A 15873-nucleotide genomic window follows, 5' to 3' on the forward strand; every position below is an offset into this window, starting at 1 on the left:
TCCGGTCACTGCTTCTCCCATGGTTGCCACCCACATGGGTAATGCTGGATATAGGAGAGGAGGATGTCTGGGAAGTGGGAGGCATGTCTCTTGGGGATCTGGAAGTCTTCTTTGGCTTGCATTTTAAAGTGGATCTTTTCTAGTTTGAAACTGGTATTGAAGAGTGCCCAGCGTCACTTCCAAGCCTGCCTTGGGAGACATTCACCAGCAAAAACAGTCCCATCACTTGTGGATATTGGTTTCCTTTCCACAAAAACCTTTTGACCACACAACTGATCATTCCCCTATGGATTTATTTAGACTCGCATCATTAACATTTGGTTACCAATATCACCTCTCAGTTCTGTTTGACTCTCTGGGGAATATGCAGCTTTAGAAAACAATGGAAAAGGAGATGGCTTCTGCATTTTGGAACCCTAAGATTTCACAACATGAGATTACTTCCAAAGGGTTTCAGAATTTGCTGTATCAAACACCCTAGAAATGGATCCTGTTGATAATTCTTTCCAAGGGCAAAAATCCTCCCAGAGCATTTCAAGTCCCCCCTGCCCTGAATCCATATTTTCTGAATAAGCTCCAAAGTGGCATGTTTTGATTTAAAAAATGCTATTTGGAATTATATGTCTTTGTGGGTGTAGGTGTGGGGGTGTATGAACACACACACACACACACACCTCTAAGTCTCCCCTTTATGTATGGCCCCTTTATGTAAAAGTCTGCCGGACATTGACAGGCAACTGGTGGCAGCAAAGCCACCTGCCAAACTGGCTTCCTGCAACTTGCTTGACTTGGGTAAAAAGAAGAAGAAGTAGAAACAAGAGAAGTATTCCCAGAACAGTGGAGACAATTGTCTTCCTCTGCCATTTTGCCTGAGCAACAATAAAATTTTGCTACAGGTTAAGTTCGGTATTATCTCAGGGCACGTTTTGTAGGACGGTGACCATAGTGTGCGCAGGGTTGACCTACAGCCGTGGAATTACAAAGCCAGAAAAATCCCGATGACCACAGGCCCAGAAAAAAAACAGATGAATGGGAAGAAGAGGCCTGTGATCTGAGTCAAGGCAATGCTGGGATATGGTCACATCAACACCCTATGTTTAAGCCAAGGATTCTCCCAGAAAATCCTGGGAACTGTAGTTTTAAAAGGAACTGTAGCTCTGTGAAGGGTAAACTGCAGTTGCCAAGATTCGTTGGGAGAAGCCACATGCTTTGAATGTGCCGCACATGAATGGTGCCTGCTAGGCTCACGGAGAGGATTGAATCAGCTCACAGAATGCAGACCAGGAGTTGGGAGGGAACTGCAGCTTGACAGAGGAAGACAAAATTGAAATGGCTGCCGAGGGTTTGCCACAGTCTTCGTTTTGACCTCCTAGAAAATTCAGGAACACGGGTTGGCTGCAAGCAATTGTTTTCTCAATATTTTTATTGCCTGTTGGCTCTTCTTCTTTTTTGTAAATTTTTTTATTTGTTTTTTTCACAATTAATTTCCACAGTTAGCTACAAAAGTCAAATCCCCCCCATCCCCATTCACAAACACATTTCAAAACCTTATCTTTGAGGTTCTTTAAACCTCATTCTTTAAACCCTCCATTCCCTCTTCTGGTTCCTTATATTAACAAATTTTTTTCTACATTTCCATAAACATACATCATCCATTCTTCTTCTTCTAATTTTAGTCAAAGCCTGCCAATGTATCAATTTAGTTATATTATTTTACACATGTACAATAATTATTTCCCTTTCGTTTTCCCAACTTTGGCATATTTAAATTTCACTGGAAGGCGGTTATCAGTTAAATCAGATTTAAAATCCTGCTCACCTTCCTCACAATCTCCTCTTACTCTCAGAGGCTGTGATTTCTGCCTCATTTCAGCCACCAAGGCATTCCCACATATTTCCTGCCTATTCCCCCCCCCAATGCCATCCATATCTGCCCTGAGTTTCTCCTGGTGTTTCTTTTTTCCGAATTGTTCCTCCAGCCCTTGCATCGGGGCCTGCACTGCTTCTGTTTTCTTTATCACTGGTTCTATCTTAATACTCAATTTTGTCACCATTTCAATATTTTTGTCCATTCGGGCTATAGGTTTATATGCCGTCTTATCCAAATTTTCCTTTTTCCCTAATCAACTTATCTTTCAATTCATAAAAAAGTTCCACCCATTCACCATAAGGCTTATCCCCTGTGTCCTGTACAGAAGTCCTTCTATCCGAACTTGGGGTTGGTTGCTTTTTAATTGCCATATTCAATAAGTTACTATTAACGTAATCCAAAATGGTCTGAACAGAGTGAAAATATCCAATACTCCTTGTGCTCGATTCACTCTGCCCTCCTCAGATTTCTCTTTCCCTTGTTCTCAAAACAACTTATTTTCCAGCTGTGTCTTATCATTTTGTCAAGGCCACCAAGTAGCACTTTCCCAAAGAACACAATCTTTTGTACTTTTCCACTCCCTCCAGCCTGATTGCCCGTTACACATATACAATTTGAAATAAAATCCAGATTTCAAATTAACATTCAAATTAAACCAATATCTACTTTAAAAAGAAAACAAAAACCATTTGTCCACACAAATTCACAATTTAATAATTTAATAATTCAGAGGCTAGTAAAAGATTCTCATTGATCCAGTTCTTTAAAAATGTCTTGAAGTAAAATAAAGAGTTACAAACAGTGGAATATCATTATAATTCCTCTTTTCTGGCAAAGTCCAAACGCCCTTCTTTCCTTCCCACAACCAGGGAGAGATTTACCAGGCTTCCAGCTCCAAAAATGCAGTGTCGGGATTCTCAGATGTTGTCCGATTCCTGGCACTGCCTTTCCTGTCAATGTGCAGCCTCTTTGGCCACTTCTAAGCTTTAAACTTCCAGTTTGTCTTTTAAAAAGAAACTTTAGAGACAAGTTCAGTCTTCTTTAAATCACTCCAACTAAAATGTGCCTTGCAAAGCCCACAGATGCTTCCATACACTCACCCAACAGAGTACTTCAATAATCTTGTTTCAAGTTTTCTCTGCTGGGCTCAAATTCACCTTCAGCTTTAGTTCAAGGTCATCTCCACAATTCTTCATTGTAAATAAAAGGTAGTAAAGAATGGGTTTCAGTTGCTTTTAATCCAACTTTCCCATTGACAGACATATATTTAATAGAGTCAAGTAAAACTAAGAACATACTCACATGCAAATTGTTTCCATGCAGTGATAATTACCCAGAAGATAGGGATGGACTTCCTTTTTACTCCTCCATCTAGTGCCGAATTCAGCCTAATTAGATCCAATAATTAATCTTCTTTACATTTCCATTGGCTTAAATGTAGTTTTCAGAAGATCTCTGCTTCAGGGAGGAGATTGAGGCTTCACTCCCGTGGAGTTGCGACACTGCCATGTTTGCAGGCTTAGTCACTGGCTCCCCCCCTCCCACACTCCCCATTCCTTTCGGAACAGGGGTTTGAGGGTCACGGGAGAGCCCTTTTGCGGACTGCTGGACCGCTCAATGTGGGAATGTTCAGGGAGGCAGGAGAGGATATATTGTTTAATAATATCCTTCCTAACTTGCACTAGCAAGTTCTATAACTTAGCAGAGTTTTAACATTTCCCTTTTAAACGCACAGCGGGTTGCTGGTTGCAAGCTTTTTTAAGCTTCTCAATATAGATTCCTGGTAAGATCCCTTATTTCCCTCTTAAAAGAATAAACACTCCACAATCTTATTTAAGGTATATAAAAGTAGTTTACTCACAGCAGCAGCAGCAGTTCACAGTTGGATCCCTGAAGGCAGACTTAGTTACAGATGTGAGTCTTGTTAGAAAAACGTTCTTGGGGAGATGGCGACCCCCCTCCCAGGACCTCTGAGCGTCTCCCGGTAGGCACGTCTCTGGAATGGCATGTCCTTTCATCTCCAGACTGCCTTTCTGCAACACTTTTCATATGAAAAGTGCACACAAGTCTTCTAGCATCATACAGCAAGAAGAAAGAAACATCCATAGATCTAAACTTCATTTTATTTACATTCTATGCAGACAATCCATAATCACGTCTGTGTTCTCCAGTCTCTGGAAGAACAACTGTTGCATACTGCAAAAGTGAAAGTACAGTACAAAAACACGCTCAGACGGAAGAGATAAGACAGTTTTCCATTCCCACACTCTTCTGAGACATCTCATGTGATTTATACTAATCACACTAGTAGTTTTGGTTACATAAAATCCCAACAAGTCTTTCCCATAAGGAGATAGTCTCTTTGTCCCCTGTTGGCTGATGATCAGACTGGCACTCCTTTTGTCCATTCGCTTGAGACCGGAAGTCCCCTGTTGCCTCTTTTCATCTTTATAGAAATCTATAAAGATGCAGTAGATGTCTTACAAAGCACATTTTCCTCCTTTTGTCATCAATGTAATATGATTTCACAAAGGTAGCTCCTAATTATTTTAGTATATTATATGCTACCTTTCCAAGGTGAAACCATTATGTTGCACTTTTTACAAAAAGTTTTAACACTGGGCAGCAGTGAAACCAGCATCACAGCCTGGTCTTACAGCATTCCCCATTTCACATGGTTTCCTTTTTAGTGTTTTCTTGAAATAATGTGTCATCTCCAAATGAATGGAGAGAGCATTAAGTGAAAGTTAATTGAATTCTTTCAAAACATCCCTAATGAACCCTTATCTTAATTTACCAAACAATTAATATTAACTTCTCTTTAGAAGATATGATTCACATGGGGCATCAAGGCACTGACTGTCAAAGTATCTCTCCATATATATTTTTTAAAATGTTTTATGAATCTGAAAATACATTTCTCCTGCCCCTGTTAACAGTACATTAGTATTTGCCATTGTAGAAGTTGAGATAACGGTAATAGATTGTGAGCCCTCCATAACTGTAAAACAGAGCAGTTTCAAATATCTCACATTTCAAATACTGATGGATTACAGAGCTGAAATGCCTGCTTCCTGATTAAATTAAATGATCGGACTCTGTTTTGTCAGGAGTAAGGTTTATTATAGAGATTATGGTTCAAAACTGAAACCCACAATGCAAATCGAACTCCTAAGGTACCAAAGTGCCACAATCTGTTGCAACCTTTATCCACGCTTCCATCGGGTGTTGCTTTGTGCAAGATGGCCTTGGGAGGTTGTGGGCTCTCCTTCATTGGAGGTTTTTAGGCATTTCAGGGGGTCGGACGAGATGACCCTTGGGATCCCTTCTAAAGATACAATTCTATGATTCTGTGATCTGCTGATGCATATATATAATATGCATGCATATCTCACCAGCTATTTACAAATCAATTACCTTTGCTGTGTGTGTTCCCTTTCACATTTAATTTCCATGTTTGTATTTCTAGCAAAAACAGCAAAGATTCTTCTACAGATAAAGACAAAGTTAATGAAGTGGCAAATGGCCCATCACAAAGCCATCTAGGGCTGCCATTCCAACCATGCCTACTCAGAAGTAAGTCCCATTCAGTTCAGTGGGTTTTACTCCCAGGAAAGTGGGGTTAGGATTGCTGTCTATTTTGGTAGTTTAACAACCTGTAACTCCATTTTAATGGCAGTATTTAATACCTAAATGAGTATTTAATACAGAAAATGGATATGTGAATTTGCCAGCTTTTAGTAGGCTGCCTGTGGGGGAGAATTCACTAGAAATATATTCTGGAGATCAGCATATGGAAAATGTGGAAACATTTGCCTATGGCACTTGGCTGTCATTTCACCATGAGGTGTCTCCGTGCTCTTGCCCCAGAGCCCCAGCAGAGCCTTGCTCAGGTGAATCAGATACCTCCGATACTCTTGCAGGTACCAGTTCATTAGGAATCAGGAGATGCAAAGAGCCAGGAAGGTTCCAGTCCAGTCATTGAAAGCAAAGGGACTTAATTGACTAATAGGTTCTGTTGCTCTCACTGGATCTCATTTACAGCCAGCTTTCAGTGAATGGGGGCCTCTTGCTCTGGCCTGGCTTCTTGGTCTGAACCACAGACAGCTGCAGGTTCAGATGCTGCCATGTTGCCTGTTCCTCTTTACTCACCTTTCAGATTGGTTATTGTTAAATACAGTGGGAATGGTAATTTTGTGTGGAGAAGGAGGGGTGGTTTTAGATTTCCTCACTGACCCCAAAATAACATTGCACCCCAAAATGACTTTCATGTTTCCTGTGGGGAAGGGAAATCAGCTGTTGGGGGAGAGAACTTGGGAAGAGAAACGAGAAGCAAAGAAGGGCTGGGGTGCTCCCTGCCCTCTTGCTGCCTCTTTGTATTACTTTAGAAATGGGTGTTATAAATTGGGGTGTGTTTTTTTTACATGCAATTGTATGTGCCATTAATTAGACCCTCACTCTCCTGGTAAGCTGAACTACTGGGAAGTATTCCTAAGAAGGTCTTGATGCAGAAAAGAATTGGAATGGTGATTTATTTTATTTTTTTTAAACAAGAAGCCCTCCCTGGAAAATGAATAGATTGTCATGGAAGCTGCTGATGGATGAAATGTCAGGAATGGTGTGTTAGTTCATAAAACAGTAATAAGATTGAATGACAGCATCCCAAACTGAACAGTAGCATGGCAGTCTAAAGAGCCAAATGACAGCTTGTGAGCTAGACTGAAAACATGTTCGGGATGGAATGACAGTTTCCATAGTGAAATATTGGTGGCAAAACTGTACGAAGAGCAGTCTGGCAGCAGGCAGTGACAATGGCATGATGATGTTCACAGCAAAGTACAAAAGGTAATATGACAGTGCGAAGAAGAGAGTCACAGTTCCTGTGGTAGCCTAAATGAAATAACAGATCCACGAGGGTTTGGGGTGGCATCTGCTGCTGCACAACCTTGTGACTCCGCTCAGTTCCTCATAACGCAACTGCCAAGTCCCCTCCTTCCAGTCATCAAATCATCCCAGCTACTTCTGTTCCTTTCTCTTTGGAGTTCCCCTAGCAGCCTCCTGTTAATTTCTCTTGGGCCAAATATAAAATTCCTTCATTTTTAACCACAGGAGTTGGGAAGTCCTTAGTGCCTTTCTCTCCACTGCCACAAATTCACTGGGTGCCCTCAGACAAGCCATGACAGATCAATCTGCTCTCTGGTTTGTGGGGGTGATAATACTACTGGCCTGCCATATTGTAGTCCAGTCTTATTAACCTGGCAATTTGGGGGTTTTCTTAAGGGAAATGCAGGGAGGAGGAAGCTGTGAAGTTGATTGTAGCAGATGTGCCATTATTTAAAGACTGGAACCAGGGAAAGAACTGAGGGTTTCAGTGGGGAGCGGAAATACGTTGTCCAGACGTCAGGTCCACACATGGATGGAGAACAGGTGTACCTGTTGGGAACCCACAAAGGAGCAGACATGGAATGCAAGTTTCCTTAAAGCCAGGCCTCATCCCTGCACAGTCATCAGATCTAACAGAAATGCCAGACCTGTTCCTTAATGCTAGTTGTGTGTGTGTTTGGGGTATTTAATTGTAATAGTGGGTAAAACTTAAACATAGAGTCAACTACGAAGTACAGAACCAGTGAAGGCGATGAAGGTCCTGTGTGAGTGCCTGGAGGTGGTTGGAGGACGAATGGCGGCTAACAGATTGAGGCTGAATCCTGACAAGACAGAAGTACTGTTTTGGGGGGACAGGGGGCAGGCAGGTGTGGGGGACTCCCTGGTCCTGAATGGGGTAACTGTGCCCCTGAAGGACCAGATGCGCAGCCTGGGAGTCATTTTGGACTCACAGCTGTCCATGGAGGCACAGGTCAATTCTGTGTCCAGGGCAGCTGTCCAGTCCAGCTCCATTTGGTACTCCCTGACAAACATAAAGCAACACGTAGGCTAACAGTATGCTAACAATATTTATATAACACTATTGAACTGTTTCTTAATTCACAGTCAGAAAACATACAATATGTACATGGAGTCACAAACTAATAAGAGTCAAGTAGATATTCCATGAAAGGAAATTATCAGATTAGTAGTTGACCATAAAGAATCATTGAATATTGAGGCTAACGCCTTCCAAAGTTAATATCCTATACAGAATTTTGCCAAGAGTGAGCTGGAGCAAGATGGTGCTATAAGCACAGCAACACAGAAGAATGATGGTAGGTACTCCAAACACAGCAACAGCAACAGAACAGTCCTTCTGGGATAAAAGACTGTTTTAATAAATGTTCTTCATCAGCTGACAATGATATAAAATAAAATCAATTACAATAAAATACAATGAGTTTGCAGGGCATCAGTTGAAGAAGGAGCAAAAAGGGTTTTCTTGTGTGTGTGTGTTTCTTTCTGGCTGATTAGCAGTTAGATCCATCTCTTAGATTTAGGGGAGCTAGTCTCAAACGTTTGTTGGGGGAGATCTAGGTTTTTTTTTGTGTGGGGGAAGTTATTTGTCCTGTCTTCAAGCTTTTTATGATGCAGGACCTCTGTAGCCAACCCCAACGACACGATCTCAAGATGGAAGGGGAGGGAACAGCTGCAGTCGCCTGCGATTCCTGCGCAATGTTTGCCATCTTGCCAAAGGTTGCAGGCAGCTTTACCTGCAGCAATTGCATGTTGATTGCCCTCTTAAAAGACAAAGTCCTGCAACTGGAGGAACGTGTAGCTACGCTCCAAAGAATTAGAGAGCTGGAGCTCTTCTTGGAAGCAACAGAGCACACCGTCTCCACCAAGGAGGAGACAGGGGACTCCCCTGAGAAGGAGGATAGTTCACCAACACAGGAGCCAGATATATGGAGAAACGTCACTCAAAGAAGTAGGAGGCCCAGGGTTCACTCTGATTGCTTAGAAATACACAATCGCTTTGAGGTCCTCTCCCCTAGCATGGAAGACGAAGAGCAGACTCCATTTGAGGATCTCTCCCTCATTACAGTCGATCAGGTATATGAAGACGAGCAGCAAAGTCAGTCCTCAGGGAATGTGCAGGCGACCTTGGAACGGACAGCTCATGGAAGAACCCCGACCAAACCCAAGAGGAGGCGTGTAGTGGTGATAGGGGATTCCCTACTGAGGGGAACAGAAGCAGTGATCTGTGGGCCTGACAAGATGTCTCGGGAAGTGTGCTGTCTCCCCGGGGCTAAGATCCAAGATGTAACTGAACGACTGCAAGGAATCATAAAACCCACTGACAAATACCCCTTCCTCTTGGTTCATGTGGGAACCAATGACACTGCAAGCAATAGCCTCCAGAAGATCAAAAGAGACTACGAGGCTCTCGGCAGGAAATTGAAGCAACTAAATGCACAAATTGTCATCTCATCTGTCCTCCCAGTTGAACGACGTGGCCCAGGGAGAGAGGGGAAAATAGTGGAAGTGAACAGCTGGCTTCGCAAATGGTGTAAACAGGAACGGTTTGGATTCTTAGATCACGGACTGCAGTTTCTTGAAGATGGACTTCTGGCAAGTGATGGGCTGCACCTCACAACGGTTGGGAGAAATGTTTTTGCCAAAAATCTCAGAAACCTCATCAGGAGGGCTTTAAACTGACTAATGTGGGGGAGGGAGACAGTGCTCCTGAAGGTAGGAGTCTATCAATTAATGAAGATGATCATCCAAATGTCATAGACCAAATGGAGCAAACAGCACGCGGACCTAGTGGTGGGAGGAAAAAATCCTTAAATAAGAGACACGGGGGAATGATTAATGGACTTCAATGTCTGTACACTAATGCGCAAAGCATGGGAAATAAACAAGATGAGCTTGAGCTCTTGGTACAGCAAACTAAATATGACATAATAGGCATCACTGAAACCTGGTGGGATAAGTCCCACGATTGGAATGTAATAATGGGGGGATACAATCTATTTCAGAGAAACAGACCAGACAAGAAAGGAGGAGGAGTGGCGTTATATGTCAGGGATGTGCATACCTGTGAAGAGATCCAAGATTTAGATCCTCAAAGCCAAAGTGAGAGCATTTGGGTCAAAATTAAGGGAGAGAAGAATAACAGAGACCTCATTGTGGGAGTTTACTATAGATCCCCAAGCCAAACGGAGGACATAGATGATGCCTTCCTGGAACAGATGGCCAAGCATGCAAAAGGAAGGGAGATAGTAGTAATGGGGGACTTCAATTACCCGGATATTTGTTGGACGTCAAACTCAGCCAAGAGCATAAGGTCAAACAGATTCCTCACTGGCCTTGCAGACAACTTCATTGTCCAGAAAGTGGGAGAAGCAACAAGAGGAACAGCCATTTTAGATCTGGTCCTAACCAATGTTGATGACCTGGTTAGTGGGGTAGAAGTGGAAGGATCATTAGGCGCGAGTGATCATGCTCTTCTGAAGTTTACTATACAGCGGAAAGGAGCAGCCAAGCATACTAGGACTAAATTTCTTGACTTTAAGAAAGCCGACTTCATAAAACTTAGGGAAGTGCTGGGTGAGATCCCATGGACAACAATACTAAAAGGAAAGGGAGTTCATGATGGCTGGGAGTTTGTTAAGAGGGAGATAGTAAAAGCACAACGTCAGGCAATACCAATGAGACGGAAACATGGAAGGTGCCTAAAGAAGCCAGGGTGGCTATCTAAAGAACTTTTAACTGAATTAAGATTAAAAAAGGATGTGTACAAAAAATGGAAAAGGGGGGAAACCACCAAAGAGGAATTCAAACAAATAGCCAGCACGTGTAGACACAAAGTCAGAAAAGCTAAAGCACAGAATGAACTCAGGCTTGCTAGAGAGGTTAAAAGCAACAAAAAAGGCTTTTATGGGTATGTTCATAGCAAAAGGAAGAACAAAGAAACAATGGGGTCACTCAGAGGAGAAGATGGTGAAATGCAAACAGGGGACACAGAAAGGGCTGAACTCCTCAATGCCTTCTTTGCCTCAGTCTTCTCCGATAAAGAAAACAATGCCCGACCTGAAGAATTTGGAGCAAATGATTCAGCAAAGGAAACACAGAAACACAGAATAACTAAGGAGATAGTACAAGAATATTTGGCTAGTTTAGATGTATTCAAGTCTCCAGGGCCAGATGAACTGCATCCAAGAGTATTAAAAGAACTGGCAGATGTGATCTCAGAACCACTGGCAGTCATCTTTGAGAATTCCTGGAGAACAGGCGAAGTCCCGGCAGACTGGAGGAGGGCAAATGTTGTCCCTATTTTCAAAAAGGGGAAAAGAGAGGACCCAAATAATTACCGCCCAGTCAGTCTGACATCAATAGCAGGGAAGATTCTGGAGCAGATCATTAAGCAAACAGTCTGTGAGCACCTAGAAAGGAATGCTGTGATCACCAATAGTCAGCATGGATTTCTGAAAAATAAGTCATGTCAGACTAACCTGATCTCGTTTTTTGACAGAATTACAAGCCTGGTAGATGAAGGGAACGCAGTGGATGTAGCCTACCTTGATTTCAGCAAGGCATTTGACAAGGTGCCCCATGATATTCTTGTAAAGAAGCTGGTAAAATGCGGTCTTGACTATGCTACCACTCAGTGGATTTGTAACTGGCTGACTGACCGAACCCAAAGGGTGCTCATCAATGGTTCCTCTTCATCCTGGAGAAGAGTGACTAGTGGGGTGCCACAGGGTTCTGTCTTGGGCCCGGTCTTATTCAACATCTTTATCAACGACTTGGATGATGGACTCAAGGGCATCCTGATCAAATTTGCAGATGACACCAAACTGGGAGGACAGGATCACACTTCAAAACGACCTTGACAGATTAGAGAACTGGGCAAAAATAAACAAGATGAATTTTAACAAGGAGAAATGTAAAGTATTGCACTTGGGCAAAAAAAATGAGAGGCACAAATACAAGATGGGTGACACCTGGCTTGAGAGCAGTACATGTGAAAAGGATCTAGGAGTCTTGGTTGACCACAAACTTGACATGAGCCAACAGTGTGACGCGGCAGCTAAAAAAGCCAATGCAATTCTGGGCTGCATCAATAGGAGTATAGCATCTAGATCAAGGGAAGTAATAGTGCCACTGTATTCTGCTCTGGTCAGACCACACCTGGAGTACTGTGTCCAGTTCTGGGCACCACAATTCAAGAAGGACACTGACAAACTGGAACGTGTCCAGAGGAGGGCAACCAAAATGGTCAAAGGCCTGGAAACAATGCCTTATGAGGAACGGCTAAGGGAGCTGGGCATGTTTAGCCTGGAGAAGAGGAGGTTAAGGGGTGATATGATAGCCATGTTCAAATATATAAAAGGATGTCACATAGAGGAGGGAGAAAGGTTGTTTTCTGCTGCTCCGGAGAAGCGGACACGGAGCAATGGATCCAAACTACAAGAAAGAAGATTCCACCTAAACATTAGGAAGAACTTCCTGACAGTAAGAGCTGTTCGACAGTGGAATTTGCTGCCAAGGAGTGTGGTGGAGTCTCCTACTTTGGAGGTCTTTAAGCAGAGGCTTGACAACCATATGTCAGGAGTGCTCTGATGGTGTTTCCTGCTTGGCAGGGGGTTGGACTCGATGGCCCTTGTGGTCTCTTCCAACTCTATGATTTTATGATTCTATGATTCTATGACATACCTGCACATTCTATAACAGGTTGTGATACAATAACAGATACATTACCAAGTCAAATGTCCACAAAGGTACACCAAATAACCGTGGATCAGCTGTCACTCAAAAGTGTAGTAAGCTGACATTGTGGGCTACTGTTACCTAGTAGCATTATAAAGACCACCAGCAGGTGCACTGAATTACATAGAATTACCTTGAATTTAAAGGTACAGCATCCAGTATATAGCAAGGAGAATACAACAACAGCCACCTTAACAAGAAAATTAAACAAAACAATTAAAGTCTAATTCAGTATTTAATCTCCCCTGGGTGCAGGGATTTAAATAGGAGAATCAACTTGGCTTCTTGTTGGTGTAATAGTTTGACATGATCCCTCATCATTCCATGTTTTCTCTGACTGACCCATAGGACTGTGCAGAATAAGTCTATATCTGAATGGTGATGCTTTATGAAGTGATCACCCAAAGGTGCCTCCATGACTTTATTTCTAATGCGGGATTGATGCTCTCCTATACGGACACAGACAACCTGTGTGGTAGAGCCAATGTAAATCAAATTGCAGTGGTGCCCCGCAAGACGAATGCCTCGCAAGACGAAAAACTCGCTAGACGAAAGGGTTTTTCGGTTTTGCGTTGCTTCGCTAGACGAATTTCCCTATGGGCTTGCTTCGCAAGACGAAAACATCTTGCGCTTTTTTTTTTAAGCCGCTTGAAGAGGCGCAGTTGCGACGGACCGTGCTTCGCAAGACGAAAAACATCGCAAGACGAAAAGACTCACGGAACAAATTCTTTTCGTCTTGCGAGGCACCACTGTACAAGGGCATCTTATTAAATACACATCATCTTTGGTTTGACAAATACTGAAACTGCGGAGGGTAAATCTGGTATACTGGCAGAGACCCTACCTGCCCGCAAACTGTTTCACCAGATTGATGCATGCTGTAGTTATCTCCCGCTTGGACTACAGCAATGCAGTCTACATGGGGCTACCTTTAAAGGTGACCTGGGAACTACAACTAATCCAGAATGTGGCAGCTAGGCTGGTGACTGGGAGTGGCCGCCAAAACCATATAACACTGGTCCTAAAGGATTTACATTGGTCCCCAGTACGTTTCCAAGCACAATTCAAAGTGTTGGTGCTGACCTTTAAAGCCCTAAACAGCCTTGGTTCTGTATACCTGAAGGAGCGTCTCCACCCCCATCATTCTGCCCGGACACTGAGTTCCAGCTCCGAGGGCCTTCTGGCGGTTCCCTCATTGCGAGAATTATTATTGCTGTTCATAATTTGAAAATTAGCTCCTTGGTTTTCTTGATTATATTTGATCAGTTTCTGCTGGGAGCTGATCTCAGCCTTGCTATTCCAGCACTCCCCCCCTTCCCTCCCCCACCCTTAGCCAACAAGTCTGTCTTCTTAGCAGACTTTTCAGCTCAGCTGCTCTTTACTGGATGCCAGCAGTTGGAGCTGGTTGCATGCATTACTATTTAATGTTTGTAGTTTCTGCAAATATTGTAACAAAAACTGTGGCTTATTACCAGTGCTCCCTCCCTGCCCAGTTAGTCAACTGACCACATTGCATGCCCAGGTGGAGACCCCCCCCCCCCGGACCCCAGGCGACATGACAATGTGTTATGGGATTCAATTGCCCACAACTTTATTAAGCTTTCAGATGTAGGGAGACCTTGGCTTAGGCATTGGGCGTTTATCCCTCCCAGCCCCCAGCCGGGGAGCTGGGGGACATTAGGGCTATCCAAAAAGTGTGGGGTTTGGGCTGGCTCTGGAAGACATATTTTTAAGCAGAGAGCCCAACCCCCATTTCACTGCAACACAGGGGAGTGCACTGACAATCTTTCAGCATATGGCCAGTGACTCCCCTCAACACAACCCCTTTAATGGGGAACCCTGGGGTCGCCGCTGTGGGGGGGGGCATGTGTCACCGCTTCATCCCCCCGCCCATTGAGGGAAGATAGACTAAAGGATTCCTCCCAAGGCCTATAACCGCCAAAGTTGTGACATTTTGCTACGGGGAAAGTGAAACCTGCCAACGCAAGGAAATTCCTTCCTGGTCCTTCAACAGCAACCGTCGTAAGACTGTAGCAGCGCCAGCATACCTGTAAATAAGAAAATAACCTGCAGTAAAAGGCCTAAGCAAAGGAAGGGTAGGGCAGGTGAAGCTATGAAGCTGACTGAGAGCTGCCATGTAGGCTCCACTCCCTTTTATACTTAAAGAGCGGACCCAACCCTTACTTGGTCCGCTCCCCTGGCTACGCCTCCCCAGTCTCAATTGGTTCTTTGAACTGAGGTTTGGCGGGAACCTCAAGGCTTGTGACTTGGGGAGGCGTCCAGGAGTGTCTGCCAGGAATCATGTAGGATCCATGTGCTGCACGCAAAGGGTGCCCTCCATTTGATGTGGAGAGCGGTCATTCTAACCTCTCTCTATTTAAAATTTGCTGCTCTATAAAGTTATTCATGCATTATTCTTTTGAATGATTCAGATCATTACTATTTCATAAGTTACTTGGGGAAATGTTGTTACCAGACTTTCTAACAGTTTTTTACCTTCCAGCTGCTGTGTTGCAGGCATCTGACTTACATTTGTTCTCCATTTGCTTTTCAGATTAATACTCTGTTCTGGTGCCTGATGAGCGGGATGCATGTCATTGGTGTTGCATCTAAAATTCATCATACCAACCAATATCAGAATGAAGCATAGGTGCCAACTACTAGGGGCAGAGGCAGTCCCCCCCATGTTTTGTTTAGGGGGTTGCTCCCCCCATTTTTCAGAGAGCAGAGAAGGGCAAATGCAGAGCTGGGTACAGCATGACTTTGGTGGCTGGCAGCTCCTGCTGCTGCTACCACCACTGGCAGGGGGAGGACAGGGAGGACAGGGGCTGCCAGCCACTGGGGCTATGCTGCTGCCATGTTCAGCCATGTTCAGCTCCACCCCTGGCTCATTGCGATGTCACACATGGGACATTGGGATGTCATGTCAGCCACTCTGCAATCTTTTCCAGAACTTGGTGACCCGGGTCTCAAACCGTGGAGTCTGACAGGAGGATCCACTTCCGGGGTGGCGCCATCAGTAATGGCGGATTCCCTCTGATCAGGAGGGACTGGCTCTACGGAAAACGGGTCTGTTCCGCTACGGCGAAGCAGGGACCCTTAAAAAAATCACAGGCGGATGAAGCCTGTGACCATGGGACTCGGCGGGCACCTTTTGCGCCCCCTCAATTCGTAAAAGGAACCCAATTACGGGCTCCGGAGCGAAGAGGGGCTAGTGGCGCAGTGCTGAGAGTCAGCTGCTTCTTCCGTGGAGCGAAGCCGCACAGCTGTTGCTGGAGAGCGCTACCTTTTTCCTGGGACAATTTGGCTACAAAAACAACTACCCGTGAGCAGATCAAATTTGGACAATTGGACTTTAAACA

At 44.0% G+C, this 15873-nt stretch overlaps 1 long non-coding RNA gene across 1 annotated transcript; it reads left to right on the top strand.

Annotated features, from left to right (window-relative positions):
- Positions 1-1189: 1189 nt before the first annotated feature.
- Positions 1190-15472, top strand: LOC309531751. The gene is made up of 3 exons (XR_014219423.1): positions 1190-1390; positions 5340-5446; positions 15066-15472. It is a non-coding gene; the product is annotated as an uncharacterized lncRNA (long non-coding RNA).
- The last annotated feature ends 401 nt before the right edge of the window (positions 15473-15873 follow it).

Source organism: Podarcis vaucheri (assembly GCF_965113315.1).
Source record: "Podarcis vaucheri genome assembly, chromosome: 4".
NCBI classification, from domain to species: domain Eukaryota; kingdom Metazoa; phylum Chordata; class Lepidosauria; order Squamata; family Lacertidae; genus Podarcis; species Podarcis vaucheri.